We start from the raw sequence: 16,564 nt of genomic DNA, 5'->3' as shown, positions 1-16,564 counted from the left end.
GGGGAGGGAGAGGAATGGGGCAGGAAGGTGCAGGACTGGAAGAGATGGGACAGGGGTGGGGGCTTGGGGGAAGGGGTGGAGTGGGGGAAGGGCCTGGGGAGAAAAGGGGGGGCTTTGTCACAGACCCCTCTAGGGCCGGCTGTGAAGGGAAGCACCGACTCTCACAGTGACAATAGAAGTGACCAGCCTTGCGGGAGGCTGAGGAGATCCGCACTCACCAGGTCTCTTCTCTCCCCCAGGGTGAGCCAGACACTGCTCTCTCCTGGCTCTCACTCTAGCAGCTGGATGCCAAGGAGCCATTTCCCCACAGGAAGTGCATTGAGTGCCCCTGTGGTGCTGGGGGGCTGGCGCTGCTGCTGCCTGTGGGGCTGGCAGGGGGGCTGATGTCTGCACAGACTCTCAGCTGCCAGGCCGGAGGGGGCACTTGGGACCTTACCAGACCGGCTCAGTGAAGACGGGGGGTTGACAGAGCAATACAGACGCTCTCCAGAGCACGGAGCAGCAGCCGCCCATGCAGCCAGGCAATGAGCATTTCCCACAGCCTGGAGCCGAGGGGGAGGCGGCAGCTGCTGTTCCAGCTGCTCGGGGACAGGCCCTGTCAGCCAACAGCCACTTCTTACTCCTCACAGCTAAGGGCGTCGGGTTCCTCCGGTGAGGGTGTGGAGCAGCCGTTCGTTTTCCTGTCCTTTTTGTGTGCAACTGCTGACAAAAACATCCCAGACAGAGAAGCAACAGGCCAAAATGCTTCCATGAAGCTGCTGAAGTAGCTCAGTTGGGCAAGCGTTAGACTGAAGATGTAAAGGTCCCTGGTTCAATCCCAGGCTTTGGCAGGCCCTTTCTTTGGTCTTTGTGCAGTGGTGGCTTGTTTTCTGGGAGCACAGCAGTGCCCTGCACCCAAGGTGAGTTCCTGAGCTTGGGCTCTGCAGTAGGAAAACATAGAAGGGGCTTCTGCCCCTAGTTGGCCCACCTGACCTTTAACAAGAAGAGATGGGAGCTGTCTTTCCCAACATGGCAGGAAGAGAGTGAGGCAGGGTGACCCTCAGGAATGGTGCCAGAGGGCTGCTGGGCAGTGACAGGCAGGGATTGGGGATGGAAGCTCCTCTGCGCAGCTGAGCAAGGGCAGTACCAGGGAAGGGGCCATCTGTAAAAGTGACCCAGCAACACCTCTCCTCCTCTGGGCACCTAGAGCAGAGGCGGCTGGTGCTGACAGCTCCAAGTGAAGGCTTAAAAGCTACAGAGCAACTGAGGGCAGGGCCAGAGGAGGAGAGGACCATGCGTATGTGTGGCCACCAGACGGCCACAAAGACACCCAGCCAGCCTGCTCCCTGGCATGACAAACCCCCACTGAAGACGTGCTTAATCCACTTGCTGATCAGGAGGAAAACCTGTCAAAATCTGTGTGCGAGGAGAACACACTTGGCTTGGAAGGAGAGAGGAAAAAGAGCGAGTGAAAAAAATAACCAGAGAGAGAGAGAGAGAAAGAACGTGAAAGGCAGAGAAAGAAATAAAGGGAGAGAAAAAAAATTAGAAAAAGAAGGAAAGAAAGGAACAGCATGAAAGGTAGAGGGGGAAAAAGAAAGCAAGAACATACAAGCTAGAGAAGGAAAGGAATGAAAAAGAACGAATGAACCACAAGCGCTAGCTGAAGCTGGAATGGGAGAGTCAGAGAAAGGACAGACTGACCCGTTAAGTAAGGTTGCACCCGATTCTCCATGTTGGGGGCACAGTCCTCCCATTTCCGTCCTGGCCCTGCTTGGGTTGACCATCCATAGGTGTCTACTGGCACTTCCATGCTGCGAGGAGGGGACAAGCCCCCCCATACCCTCCCCTCGGGACACGGGCTCTCCCCAATCCTGACCCCCTTCCTGCACGCTCCTGGGAATGGGGGAAGGTGGGGGGAAGCCGTGTGCTGAGCAGCACCGTGGGTGTGTCTCTCTGGGGCGAAGGACGAGGATATTTTTTGTACCAGAAGGAAAGAGCAGGGGGCGGGCGTTTGTGGAGCCAGGCGCACACCAGAGAGGAACTGAACACAGCCCAGCGTGAGCCCAGTGCCAGTTGGAGCCGAGACGCCCGTACCTGGAGGACCATCTCCAGAACCTGCCTTGATGGTGCCGTCCATCACCTCTCCCAGATGGAGCTTCCCGCCTAGACCTCCCTGGTAGTGGTGAGGTGGTGCACTGGCAAAGGTGGCTGTTTGATCAGGGCTCTGTGTGTGTGTGTGTGTGTGTGTGTGTGTGTGTGTGTATATATATCTAATTTTGGGAAGTGAAGTCACAAACTGCTGGGGCTGGTTCAGGGGTGAGCTGCAGCAGGTTCGCACAGGTTCGCGGGAACCCGTTGTTAAATTTTAGCAGCCATTTTAGAACCGCTTGTTAAGGGCTGCTAAATTTAACAAAAGTTCCTGCCCACTCCTCTCCTGCTCCGCCCCTTCTCCTCCCCTCCCCTGCTTCCCGCGAATCAGATGTTCGCGGGAAGCCTGAACAAGCAGCATGGAGGCAGCCAGCAGGTTGGGGTGCGGAGGAGGAGGTGTGGCTGGCTCAGCAGCTCCCGGTCCCAGACCGCGGCTCCCTCCAGCCCAGCGCCGGCCGGGAGTTGGGCCCCGGCTGCCGCCGAGCGGCCGGGCCAGTGCCGGCCGGGAGTCGGGCCGGCGGCCGGGCCCCGGTGCCGGCCCGGCCGGGAGTTGGGCCGAGCGGCTCGGCGAGTCGGGCGGCCGGGAGTCGGGCCCTGCGGCGCCGGTCGTGGTCGTGGCAGAGTGGACCCGGTCCCCAGGCAGTGTGGTAAGGGGGCAGGGAGGGGTGGGTTGTGGGGTGGATAGGGGTCAGGGCGGTCAGAGGGCAGGGAACAGGGGGATTGAATGGGGCAAGGGTCCCGGGAGCAGTCAGGAAAGAGCAGGGTTGGATGAGGTGGTGGGGGCACTCAGGGACAGAGAGAAGGGTAGTTGTATGGGGTAGGAGTTCTGGGGGCCATTGGGAATGAGAGGAAGGGTTGGGTGGGGCGGCAAGGGGCAGTCAGGGGACAGGGAAGGGGATGGGTCAGGGTCTCGTAGTGTATGTGTTAAGGAACATGAGGGGTTGATGGTACGACTTCTACGGAGGGGAAGGAGGGAACCGTTGTTAAAATTTTGGAGGAGGAGGGAACCACAGCAGTGCAAATTTGGCAGCTCACTGGGCTGGTTTCCTATTGGTGGACCTGAGCTGCAAAGCTTCCCTGCCCCGCCCCGCCCCATCTTCTTTGGCACTAGGGCTTTCTGCGCTGCCGCTGACAAGGCAGAATCATGTCCCAGCCAACAGGCGCTGCCCAGACACAGCAAGATACATGCAGCCCTAGAGTTTTACAGGCTCCCATACCCAAAAAGTGGGAGGAGAAACAGACCTAGCAGTCAGCACGGCAGCACTGAGAGCAAAACCAGCAGGACTCCTGGTTTCTTCCTGTTTAACTCCACTAGACCCCACTCTGCTCCCAGAGCTGGGGCCAGAACCCCGGAGTCCTGCTCTCAAAAGTGGGGATGGGGTCTAGTGAAGAGGAATGAAGATGGGTGTCAGGACTCCTAGGTTCCAGTCCCAGCACTGGGGCAGAGGAGTCTCGGCAGCTTAGCACAGGGCTGGGAGCCAGGACTCTGGGTTCTCCCATCCCCAAAACCATCTTGCACAGCAGGAGGGGGCTACAGGAAGTGGTGATGAGGTGAAACTACTGGCAAAATGCAACCTAAAAAGGAGACTGTGCCAGAACTGAGTGGTGCACAAACCATGGCCTCATCTCCACCTCTAACCCTGCCTCTGGCTAGCACTGATTAGCCCCTGTGCTCCCAATCCACTCCTGAGAGCCTGGGGCAGGGAACAGCTATGAGGCTGGGCCCCTATCCAATCAGAAGTATTCAGTGTTGCAGTGACCCTGTGTGTGTGTACAGAATGGGGATGTGGAGTGTGTGTGTGTGTGTGTGTGTGTGTGTGTGACTGATTTCGCATGTATTTGTATATGTGTGGTTTTCTGTAAGGCCTTTGTGGGGGGTAAGCATACAGCTCTGGGGGTTGTGTCTAGGCTGTGCAAGTGTGTGTGTCTTAAAGTGTGGGCTGGATTTGTGCATGTTTGCATCTGTTAGCAGTTGTGTTGATGTTGGCTGATCAGCGTGGTGCTTGTGTATATTAGCAAATGTGTGTGTGTGTGTGGCTGATTCATGCATGTGTTTGCATGTTTGCAAGTGTGTGTGTGTGCGTGTGCTCTGCTGCCTCTTTCTTCTATGCAACAACTGTTTCTCTATATGTCACAGCCCCATACCGTCGACTCGGTGATTTCCATCTTACAAGGGGTTTGGCTGGCCTGACCTTCCCTCTATGGAGTGTGGCGTGGGCTGCAGTCTACCCCAGTGGGGCAGTGAGCAAGGTGTGCACTGGGTCTGACACCTGGAGAGCAGCCCAGGTGAGGCGGCAGCATGTGGTGTCCGTTTCCAGCGTTGCCTTGTTGGGCCATTGCACAATCCTGCCACACTGCATGCCGCCCGAGAGGACAGGCCGCCAGACCATCCAGCACCAGGGGAGGTGGGGATGTGCATGCTTGGGGGGAGGGGAAGCCTTGGCTGTACCAGGAGTGCAGAGCAGGGGTGACAGACCCCTAAAACCTGCAAAGGGATGGACAGGTGGGTGGGTGATAGAAGAGGCAGCGGGACTAAAATCTAAAAGGGGAGTGGGAACTGGTGGTCAGAGCGGGGCTTGCTGGTCAGAATTCCTGTGTTCTATCTCCAGCCCTGGGAGGGGAGGGGGTCCAGTGGCTAGAGCGTGTGCGGGGGGAGCCAGGACTCCTGGGTCTCTCTCCTGGCTCTGACTCTCTGCAATCCTCTGCAGTTACCTCCAACTCACCAGCGCAGGTGGGAGCGAGGGGCTGGGTCCTGAGTTGTGACACAGCCCAGAGTCCTGTGCTGCCTTTGTTACCCACCCCGGGGCAGGGGTGGGGATGACCTGGGGAGACCCACTTCAAGAAAGCGCGCTCTCTGTGGGTCTGTGGCAGGGTCATGCTGCCCCCGGCTGGATGCAGGGGACCCTTCTAGGTCAGGAAACTAGTCCTCAGCCTCCAGGGTTCAGACCTCTGGGAGCCCAGCCCAGCTCCCTCTGTTGCCACGGCGATGTTCATTGGTCTCTGGAAAGGTCCATTCTCATGGGTGAGCTGTCCAGTGGGCAGTGAGTTCCACAGGCCTCGGCGCAGGGTGGCCAAGGGGGCAGGAGGTCCTTGTGTTGGGGAGCAGTGAGGAGTGAACTATGCGTGCAGTTGTGTCTCATGATATGATTGTGGAATATTCTGTGTGTGTGGCTGGGAGGTGTGATTAAGTTTCTCTCAGTTTGGGGGTTGGGGCCAGTAGCATGCCCTCTCTGGGTGTGTTGTGTGTGAGTGTTCTGGGATTGTGTGGAGTGTCTTTAAAGGTTAATATGTGTGTGTGTGTCACTTGCTGCAGGATACAAAATTCTGCAAAGCCACCACCACATACACACACACAGAGCGGGCTCAGCCTCCCACCAGCAGGGGGCAGCAGGGACACACACGTCTCCCTGGGCCAGCTTTGACACTTCCTGTATCACGACCCAGCATTAGTGTTGGTGTCACACACGGGGGTGGGGCAGGACCGGGCGGGGGAAGCAGATGTGCTGGATTCAGAAGGAAGCACTTTGGGGAAAATCAGTCAAGGCCCTGTAGGCAGAGCTGGGACACAGACCCAGTGACCCCCTGCACCACCCTGGGAGGGAGTAGGGTCCAGTGGTCTGAGCAGGAGGGGGGCTGCAGTACCTTAGGACCCTGGGTTCTATCAGCTGGCACTGGGAGTGGAGGGGGTCTAGAGCAGGGGACTGGGAGCCAGGACCCTGGGTTCCATAGGGGAGACTTTTTTTCCTGGGCTCCTCTCCCTAGAGATCCCCAGCCCAGCCCTCAGTGGAGAGTGAGTGGAGCCGGGGAAATTGCCTCCCACTCTGAAACATGATTCAAAACCTCCCCATGGGCTGTGAGCATCATGGAACACCCCCACACCCTCTGCAGACAGTAGAAGCTCCGCCCACTGCAGAGAAGGAAGGGCACCAGTTACACCTACAAAACGCTCCAATCATGGTTGGGTGACAGAAACCGCACCCAGCCCCCCTGGGTTAGGGACAGGAGCTGCTGCTCCCACTCGCTTCTTCTATTTACTTCACCATGAGCTGTTCCTCTGCCAGGCACTGGCACCCCATTCACACGCCTTGGTACACATACGTGTAGCTTTCAGTGCAGCAAATCACCGCCGTAAAGTGACTCGGCGCAGGCACTCCACAGCACGAACTCCCCGCACCGGATCTCTGGCCCACACGCAGAGAATTCTCTCCGCCGGGCTCCTTCGGTTCATCTCGCTGCTCTCCGTCCTGCCGCCAGCCGCTGCTCATCTGCAGCAGCCCCGCCCATGGACACGTGACACCTTCTGTCGTTTTGGTCTCCAGGTGAATGAGCGTTGCCTGCGGGGAGGAAATACGTCAGCGCACGTCACAGCCGCCGGCGGGGATTGTTCCGTAGCTCGCGCTGGGGGCGGGCTTCAGGAGAGACCCAGTCCCCATAGACAGACTGGGGCAGGGAGCCATTGGGGATACTGGGATGGTTGTGGATGGGGAGAAGGGGGAGGGGAGAGACCCAGGCCCCATAGACCTGGCAGTGTGACAGGGATCTTGGGGTCAGTGAGGGGAGAAGGGGGATTGGCAGAGACCCAGCCTCAAAAAAGCAGGGGATATGGGGGTGGGGTGGAGGGAGCACATGTCGGTGGGGTGGTGTGTGAAAATGTTGGTCCAGGAATGTGAGTCACTCCCAGGACATCGTGCAGTGGGGAGCACAGGGGCAGGGAGAGAGACCCCAGGCCCCACAGAGCCCCAGAGGATATTGGGGCAGGGGAGGGGATGGAGGGGAGTGAGAGAGACCCAGCCCTGCAGAGCCCCAGGGAGGCAGCGGGGATATGGGGCTGGCCAGGAGAGGGGATGGCAGAGGAGACACCTATCTCCATAGACCCTCAGAGGCAGGAAATGAGGGGAGAAAGTGGAGGGGAGGGATCCAGCCCCTATAGACCCAGTAGGGGCAGGGAGATATTGGGGGCAGGAGGGGAGAAGGGGGTTGGCAGAGTACCCAGCCCGGGTGCAGGGGGAAATGGGGCGGTCTGAAGGAACTGGGGAGTGAGAAGAGACACATGGGCAGGACACATGTTGGGGACAGGGAAACTGACTTACCTGAATACATGCAGAGCAGGGCAGTGGGGCGGAGGCAGATCATGCTGGTCCCAGGGTAATTTCTGCTGGGGGTCTCTGCCCCACTCAGCCGTGGGGGCTCCCAGGCCATGAGGAGACTCTGGGGGTGGGCGGGTGCCAGGGGCTGTGTGTGTGTGTCTGGCTGGGGGAGCTGCCTCTGGGCAGGAGTGGACTGGAACTGGGTTGCAGCAGCCCCTGGCTTGACGGGTTTCCATCACACCCAGGGGTTAGTTGGTTGCGGTGGCCCAGCCTCCCCACTATACACACTTTGTTCTGGCACCACTGGCCTAGGGTCACCTGGTCTCAGTGCTCAGTGCCTGCCTGGCTCCTCCTAGAGCAGGGAAGTAAAGCGCCAGCCTCCTGGGGCAGGCCATGAGAGCCAAGGACAGATACTAACAGGTGCAGGGGGAGCCTTGATGAATAAATATTAGTGGTAGACAGAGAAGCCTGGGAGCAGTTTTATGGTGAGAGCAGAAATGAATCCTGAATACAGCACTGGAGCTGCAGTGCTTGGGGTGTGGGCCTGGGTCTCTCTGCACAGTGTCCCTGCATCCCTCGTGGCATACAACAAGTTCCCTGTAGAGAAGCAGAGGTGTGGGATCGAGGGCTGCGGCGGGGCTGCAGCACTCCCATGGGGTCTCACTGTGAAAAGCTCCAGGTGCTGGGGGAACAAAGCTGGCATTATTGTGCTGATTCCAGAGAACCCCGAGCTGTGCTACCCTCTGTGCAGTGTGAGCGGGAAATTGCATCGCTTTCTCACAATGCTTGTGAACACTCAGGTCCCGTGCAACCTATTTGGGCAAACTAGGCGGCCACCTAGTGGCTGGTGGTGTTTCCACAGCCCTGGTCAGGCGAGGAGGTGAGCAGAGATGAGCTGAGGGGTGCGTGGGGAGGGCTGTCCCAGTAACGGGGGATTGGGGGCGCACAGGGGAACCGCCTCGCCCCAGCCTCACCTCCACTCTGCCCCTCCGCTGAGTTAACAGCAGCCCAGCTCTCTAAGTCTCCTCCAGACGGGTATCGCAAGCCTGGGCGGGAGGAGAATTCAGAGCGTATGCCGGGTGCTGCCCAGTGGAGGTGGGTGGAGCCGAGGTGAGCTGGGGCGTGGCTCAGTGGCAGGCTTTAGCTTCCGCAGGCAGGGGCGGCAGGTTATATCTGTGTGCATGTGCCCAGGCTCCAGGAATATTCAGGGCTGGGGGCCCTGCTCCAGCAATATTTGGAGCTGGTCTCTCCCGGCCCTGAGCCTCCCAATGCCCCAAACTCCTCATCCCCAGCCAGAGCCCTCATCCCCTGCACCCTAATCCTCAGCCCAGCCCTGAGCTCCCCTGCACAGCATGAACCCCCCACTCCCCTGCACCCTAATCTCAGCCCAGCCCTGAGCACCTCCCAGGCAGCATGAACCCCTCATCCCCTTGCACCTCTAATCCTCCTGCCCCAGCCCTGAGCCCTCCCTGCACAGCATGAACCCCTCATCCCCCCGCAGACCAATCCTCAGCTCCTCCCAGCCAGAGCCCTCACCCTTGCACCCTAATCCTCAGCCCCAGCCAGAGCCCCCATCCCCTGCACCCTAATCCTCTGGCCCCATCCCTGAGCTTCTCCCCTGCAGGATGAACCCCCTCATCCCCTGCCCCCTAATCCTCTGCCCCCAGCCCTGAGTCCTCCCATCATGAATCCCCATCCTCAGCCCCACAGCCCTCACCCCTGTATTCCCTCCTATCCCCAAACCTCCCCACAAGTGTGCACCCCTCCCCTTCCCACATACTCCCTTCCCAACTCCCAAACTCCGTCCCAAAGCCTGCACCCTTCACTCCCTCTCCTGCACACCCACCCCTGCCCCAGCCCAGAGCCTGCAATCCCAGCACCCAAACTCCATCCTAAAGCCTGCACTCCTCCTGCACCCTAATCCCCAGCCCAGATCTGCACTTCAGACCTCCCTTTCTCCTGAGCCCTCCCAGAGCATTAGGCAGGTGGGAAACAGAGTTGGAGGGGGCAGAGTTGGGGCGTGGCCCTGGGGCACCACCAAATGTCTACAAACTTGCCACCATATGTCCGGCAGGAGGTCTCCCCAGGCAGGGTTAGCTGCCACGAGATGGAGGAGAAGTTGCTGCAGGGGGCTCTGGTGGGGGCTGAGTTAGCTGGGGGTGGGGAAACGGACAGACGCGGTTAGCTGGGTGGGAGGGTGCAAGCGTGGAAGTTTCACCTAGGACCAAAATCCTTTGCACCTGTCCTGGGCTTTCCGCACTCTCTGACAGGAGGATTAGACACCTGCAGCCAATCAAGGCAGAGCTACTGGGCCCAGGCACCTGGGTTCAAAAAGGAGCTCACTTCTAGTTTGTGGTGTGCTGCAGTGAGGAGCTGGGAGCAGAGGCCCCAGGAGCTGAGAGGGAGAGGGAGAGGAGAGGCTGAGGGAGAGGGAGAGGGAGAGGGCTGAGGCTGCGCTGGGCCGCTGGAGGACTGAGGAGGTGCTAAGTGTTATCAGGACACCAGGAGGAAGGTCCTGTGGTGAGGATAAAGAAGGGTGTTTGAGGAGGCCATGGGGAAGCAGCCCAGGAGCTGCAGCCGTCATGCAGCTGTTAAGCAGGAGGCACTATAGACAGCTGCAATCCAGGCCCTGGGCTGAAACCCGAGTAGAGGGCAGGCCTGGGTTCCCTCTAAACCTCCCAACTCCTGATCAGACACAGGAGGAGCTGACCTGCAGACTGTGGGTTCCACCAGAGGGGAAGACCACTGAGGTGAGCAAACTGCAAATAAGCGAGGACCCACCAAGGTAGAGGAGGAACTTTGTCGCAGCCTGTAATTGCAGCATTTTTAAACGATCTGCATGCTGCTTACAGGCTCCTCAACACTTGCCACAGCAGCTCCTTTTAATCTCCATTCAACCACCTGTACTTATGCCGATAGGTTGACTTTAGGTCTTTAACTTTGCTTGGTAGCTGAGAAGATGGTAAATTGACAGAAAACCCTCTTCATTTCCTTGTTATTTCCTTGACTCTCTTTATTCATCGCTTTTTCCTTATTTCCCTGCAGACTGACTAGATCTGGGTGCTAGCAGAGGGACCTGACGGGCTCTTTATTTTCTGATTTCTTTCGGAAGCATTGAACTTGCTAGGGCACAGTCAGAACCTGATGCTAATGTAAATGTAACACTTCAGGCCCAGCTTTAGTTCTGTTTCTCAGCTCTTTGCAAAATCGATCTTTAGTCTGTCATGTAGCATCCCTGCATTAGGAGATGGCTAATTAATAAGACTATAAACCTTGGCAATCAAATGGAACCTGAAGTCCACAGAAGAGCCTGAAAGGCCCTTGGGGAGTGGAGTGGTTGAGGAAGACTTCCTGCACAGCTTCTCTCTCAATTCTCGTTTTCCTGTATTGAGAGCAAAGTCAGGAATCAGCCTCAGGTAGGTTATACCATGTGTGTGCAGTGGTTAGACAAGGAACTGGACTGGTATGGAGCAAAACTATCGGGCGTCTGCCTGATAACTGCATGTTTGAGAAGGAGCAGGAAAGAGCATTGGGGCTGCGGTATAGCACTTGCATAGGCTTTCTTTGGCCTGTTTTGCTGTAAGAGTTAGCAGTGAGAGATTGTTGTCTACACAGGTCAGTGGGTGGGTTTATGCAAATTAGGCATGTACAGGGAAACCAGCAAGAGGAAGGAGGGTGAAAGACTTCTGTCTTGAACAGAATTGTGTGTTAAGGGCTCGTGCTTTGAATTCTTCCAGTGGAGTCATTTCGGGGAAGTGATCATCACTTAGCGTTACCTAGTTATCAAGTGTCGAATGGTGTTTGTGCGTGTCTGGGAGCCTCGTGCTGAAGTGAAAGCAGGGGAGAGCAGCTGCCTAGCATCCGAAACCTCAGCATTGCTTCTCTGCCCTTGAGCCAGATCAAAAGCGCAGTGTCAGTTCTCATCAGTTTAATATCTGATAAGTTCTTATTTGAGAAATTAGCAAAGACTTGTGGCATTTTTATAGACCAACAGGCGTTTTGCAGCATGAGCCGTGGGTGAATACCCACTTTCGGATGCAAGCACCCACGAAAGCTCATGCTGCAAAACATCTGTTAGTCTATAAGGTGCCACAGGATTCTTTGCTGTTTCCACAGAACCAGACTAACACGGCTACCTCTGATATTTGAGAACTGTATATTAAATTGATTTTGAAACAAGGAGATGGAATAGGAGCTTGCTCTGTCCACCCCATGCATTGACCTGGTATTGCAGTGTCTCCAGGACCAGTGCTTCTCCTTCTGGGAGAATTGTCTGGGTTAGAAAAGCAGAAATAGTTTTACTCTCTAAAGATGCTGATTTGAGAAGATTTCTTTAAAGTAGTTGAAAAATCAGGCCTCTTTAGCATTTTGGTTTCTTCAGAATAACATATTGTTAAAAATGTCTTAGTAGCGTTTTCTGAGTCTACAGTTGTGAGTTTCTTTGTTTTGCTGGAGGATTGTTTTGAAAGCTGGGATTCTTCTGTTTGCTGTGAGTCTTTCAACAACATGAGGGATGAATGCTTTCCGGACTGAGGGTCTGTTTGGGAGATGGCTGGTTGGGGGACACATATTGGCTATTTGAGGTCACATGTATATCAATAACTGGATGAGTTACACAGACTTCTCCCCACCCAGCCTACGTTCCATGTATCTTGACTGAGCCTGCCGCCCACCATCCCAGAGCAGAAGCCTGAAGCCTGAGCCCCACCGCACATGGGGAGGAGGGGAACTCCCACTGGTTGCCGGCTCCTGCAGTGTTTATGACTCCGGAAGGGGGTAGGGACCAGCCCCTGCAGGCAGTCGGGGGGAAGAGCCGCTGCTTTGCTGCCCCTGACTTCCTCAATTACAGCCCAGGAGGCTGTGGCCACAATAAAAGCCCCTGGTGGCCACATTTGAGAAATGCTGGAGCCTCACAGTAAACAAATCCCAGCAGGTGTGTCACACCCTGTCCCCACCCTGGGATTTCTGCCCTCTCCCACCCAGACCAACCTTCCTGGAAGTTCCCACCCCCTATGTATTTACTGCCCTTTCTCCCCGCCAAGGGAACCCGCCAGCAACTCCCTGATCATCCCTCCCTCAACTGGCTCCACTGCAGCCATTTCCCTTCCCCTGCCCCTGGGAGGACGGAATGAGCTGGAGCAAAACATGGATGTTGCGCTGCATCCTGTTAGGGGCAAAAGGGCAATTGGGGACATGTCAGAACAGGAAACCATTTCACAGCACAATTCCCAGGCTCCTGCGACTGCGGGCTTGTTTCTGATCCTTAGTCCGTTCACGTCTCCGGGCAGAGTTCCTCTGGGCGGCATCCGCTGGCTCCCTTGACGCCTTCGAGGAGCAGTGGGGCTGTCCGGGCTTCTCTGCTCAGTGTCCCCGTCAGGCTCCTTCTTATGACCCTTTGACCGCACTCCTGTCCCTGTTCTTTATTAGTTGTCCCCTGCACTAGTGGGTTTCTGAGGCCCTGTGCAACCTCCTTAGGCTGGGGATGTTAGCATGGTGGGCTTTGGGTTTCCTGGAAACCCAATAGACACAGATATTCCAGCTTGTCCTGCATGTGACAGAAAAATTCAAATCTAGGGCTGTCAATTAATCGCAGTTAACTTACACAATTAACTTTAAAAAAATCACGATTAATCTCTTAATCACATCGTTAAACAATAGAATACCAATTTAAATTTATTTTTGTTTTTCTACATTTTCAATATATTGATTTCAATTACAACACAGAATACGAAGTGTACAGTGCTCACTATATATAGTTTTATTATAAATATTTACACTGTAAAATATAAAAGTACTGCAGTGCAATCTCTTTATCATTAAAGTGCAATTTGTATATGTAGATATTTTTGTTATGTAAGTGGACTCAAAAGAAAACAATGTAAAACTTTAGAGTCCAGTCAGTCCTACTTCTTGTTCAGCTAATCGCTAAGACAAACAAGTTTGTTTACATTTACTGAGATAATGCTGCCTGTGTCTTATATATCGCCACCTAAAAGTGAGAATAGGCTCTCTCATGGCACTTTCAGCCAGCGTTTGAAGGTATTAACGCGCCAGATATGCTAACATCCATATGCCTTCATACTTCAACCACCATTCCAGAGGACATGCTTCCATGCTGATAACGTCATAAAAAAATAATGTGTTAATTTGTGACTGAAGACCTTGATGAAGAACTGTATGTCTCCTGCTCCATGATTTTATCCGCATTCTGCCGTATATTCTGTTTTATGGCAGTCTTGGGTGATGCCCCCAGCACATGTTGTTCACTTTAAGAACACTTTCAATGCAAATTTGACAAAACACAAAGAAGGTATAACGTGAGATTTCTAGAGATAGCTACAGCGCTGAGCCAAGGTTTAAGAATCTGAAGAGCCTTCCAAAATCCAAGAGGGACGAGGTGAAACATGTTGTCAGAAGTCCTCAAAGAGCAACACTCTGATGCGAACACTACAGAACCTGAACCACTAGACAGGAAAATCAATCTTCGGTTGGTGGCATCTGACTCAGATGAGGCATATGAATGTACTTTGGCAGGGTGGCTTCTAGCCATTTCGCCGCCTCAAGCACGGTGGCACGCCACGGGGCGCCTGTTGGTCGCCTGTCCCTTGGCTCCGTGGACCTCCCGCAGACGTGCCTGCGGATGCTCCACCCCAGCCACGAGACCAGCGGATCTCTCTGCAGGCACGTGTGGGAGGTCCACCAGAGCTGCCTGCCGCCCTCCCGACCAGTAGAGCGCCCCTGCGCCATGCCGCCCCAAGCACGCGCTTGGCGTGCTGGGGTCTGGAGCCACCCTTGTACTTTGGATCGTTATCGAGCAGTACCTGTCATCAGCATGGAAGCATGTCCCTGGCCTCTGATTGCTAGAAGCTGGGAGGGAGAACAGGGGCTGAGCTTTCCATGGCCGCCTGGTCTGGTCACTCCTCTGAAGCCCATAGCCAGGGCCAGCCTTAGGGGTGGGTGCCACTCAGGAATTGCCCAGGGGTACCATGGTCAAGGGCGGTGCTGTACGGTAGCAGAGAGGTGTGTGCTGCTGGTGTAAAGTCAGAAACTGCCCCCGGCTGGCAGGGGAGTGCTGCTTGGGTGGTGCCCAGATTTTTTCCTGCTCCTCCCGGCATAGGAACATGCGCGGGAGGGAGGGGAAGAGAAGGGGAGAGAGCGGTGATGAGCGGCCACTGCTCCCCCAATTTCTCTGTGCCTCAGGGGCTGTGAGGGGGAGCAAGGAGCGACATCAGGGCTCCCAGCATCCAGGTCACCGTCCCCACCTGGGCTGCATAAGGGGACGGTGGGGAAGGTGACCTGGATGCAGGAGTTCTGATGTCGCTCTGTTCCCCTCACAGCCCCAGCGATGTGCAGAGGAGCAGTGTTCAGGGGCGGCAGGGGAGCGAGCAGTAATGCCAGCTACCCGTGCATCCAGGCCAGTTTCAAGTGGGCACAGGAGGTGCAGGGGTTAGGGAAAAGGGGGCACAGTGCAGGGATTATAGGTGTGGGAGGAGGCAGGGGTTAGGGGAAAATGGGCACAGTGCAGGGATTATGGGTGGGGAGGAGGCGGGGTTAGGGGCGCAGGGTTAGGGGTGCAGAGCTTGGGGTCAGAGCTTTGGGGCACCAGAGGGTGTGCAGGGTTAGGGGACAGGAGGGGCACAGGGGTTAGGGGTGCAGAGGTTAGGAGGCAGGGTGAGGAGTGCAGGAGGGAGGTGCAGGGTTGTGTGTAGGGCTGCCAGATGTCACAGGTTTAGGTTCGAGGGAACAGGGTTAGAGGTGTAGGGGCACAGGGTTAGTGAGGGACGTAAGGGTGCTGGAGGGTGCAGGGTTAGGGAGTGAGAGGTTGGGGATGTAGTTAGGGGTGCTGGAGGGAGCACAGGGTTAGGGGTGCTAGAGGTTGGGGATGTAGGGGTTGGGGTGCTGGAGGAGTTCAGGGGAGCACAGGATTAGGGGTGCAGGTTAGGGGTGCCAGAGGGGCACAGGGTTAGGGGTGTAGGGGACACAGGGTTAGGGGTGTAGAGGTTCGGGTGCCAGAGGGGGCACAGGGTTAGGGGCATGGGGAGGACGCAGGGTGAACAGTGCAGGGTTAGAAGCACAGGAAGGGCATGGGGCTCTCCTGTGGCCCAACCCCACAGGAGATTGACCCCATGTTTAAAGAACAAACCTCTATACTAAGGGCTGCAATATCCACTGGGGTGAGACAAACGGCATCAGCTCCTTGCTGCCCAGCCTGTGAGAGCTCTGACTGTGCGTCTATAAAGGGAACAGCGAATGGAAGCTAAGTTGCTCCGGTTCGCGCCTGTTAGAGTCCCACCGGGAACAGTGAGCAGAAGTTGTTGCCTCCTGTTTTATAACTGATGGGTGATGGGGCAGCAGTGATTAGGGGCACGGAGAACGGGGTGCCTGACAGGTGTTGGGCTGCGGTTCCCTGCTGCCGCCCGCAGACTGGAGCCTGCTCCTCCTGTGCAGGGCCAGCTCCAGCTTTTCTGCCGCCCCAAGCAGGAGGGGGGGAAAAGGACAAGATGTGGCTCTTCGGCGGCAGCTCTACCACACTGCTGCTTCTGTGGCAGTTCGGCGGCGAGTCCTCCCCCCCTTCCTCTTTGGCAGCAATCGCGGCAGCTCAAAGACTAAGACAGGGAATGAGGACCTGCTGCCGAATTTCCGCCAAAGACTCCAGCCGTGCTGCCCGATACCGGATGGGCCGCCTTTGAATTGGCCGCCAAGCGCCTGCTTGCTACACTGGTGCCTGAGCCAGCCCTGCTCCTGTGACAAGCAGGGGCTGGTGCAGAGCGTGGCAGGGCAGGGAGATGACATCTCCCCAATGGCAGGGCCTTTCACAGCAAGGGCAGCACCTCCCCGCAGGAGCACAGACCCCACCTGCTCCTCCTGCTTTCTCCTGACACCAGCACCACCCTTCCCAGCACCGCCTCATGGCAGCATCTGCTTCCGGACTCGCACCAGAAACGGGAAGTCTGGGCCCGGCCTGGCAGCAGTTGTCAGGAAATGGAAGCAGGAGACACAACCACTCCCATGGTGCTGTGGGCCCATCCTGGCTGGTGGGAGATGAAGGCAGTGGACACTCACCACTCCCATGGTGCCGAGGGGTTTCAGGTGGGGGTGCCCCCACAAGGGCTGGGCTCCAGGGAAGTTTGGCAGCTTAAGGGACTGTGGGGGGGGGGGTTGCTTGGAGGAGGTTTGAGGACCAACAGCGAAGGGGAAGTTGGACACTGGCCAGAATACCAGGAGACAAGGCAGGTGAGGTGATACCTGTTACTGGACCAGCTTTGGAGCCACAGGGTCTTCTTTCATGCAGGGAAAGGTGCTCAGAGCATCACAGTTCAATAGAAGGTGGAACGCTCTGCCCTGAA

General features: G+C 56.4%; 1 protein-coding gene and 1 pseudogene across 1 annotated transcript in view; one reads left to right on the top strand and one right to left on the bottom strand.

The window, feature by feature from the left end:
* Window positions 1-16,564, bottom strand: part of LOC120385078 (zinc finger protein 850-like) — a gene marked incomplete at its 5' end in the record, with an annotated part of 387,202 nt that overhangs the window by 324,138 nt on the left and 46,500 nt on the right. The gene's annotated exons all lie outside the window — the stretch shown is intronic.
* Window positions 11,359-11,476, top strand: LOC120385240 (annotated as a pseudogene).

Source organism: Mauremys reevesii, linkage group 17, assembly GCF_016161935.1.
Source record: "Mauremys reevesii isolate NIE-2019 linkage group 17, ASM1616193v1, whole genome shotgun sequence".
Lineage (NCBI taxonomy): Eukaryota > Metazoa > Chordata > Testudines > Geoemydidae > Mauremys > Mauremys reevesii.
The sequence above is the reverse complement of the archived record's forward strand: the minus strand, read 5'-3'. Positions and strand labels throughout refer to the sequence as shown.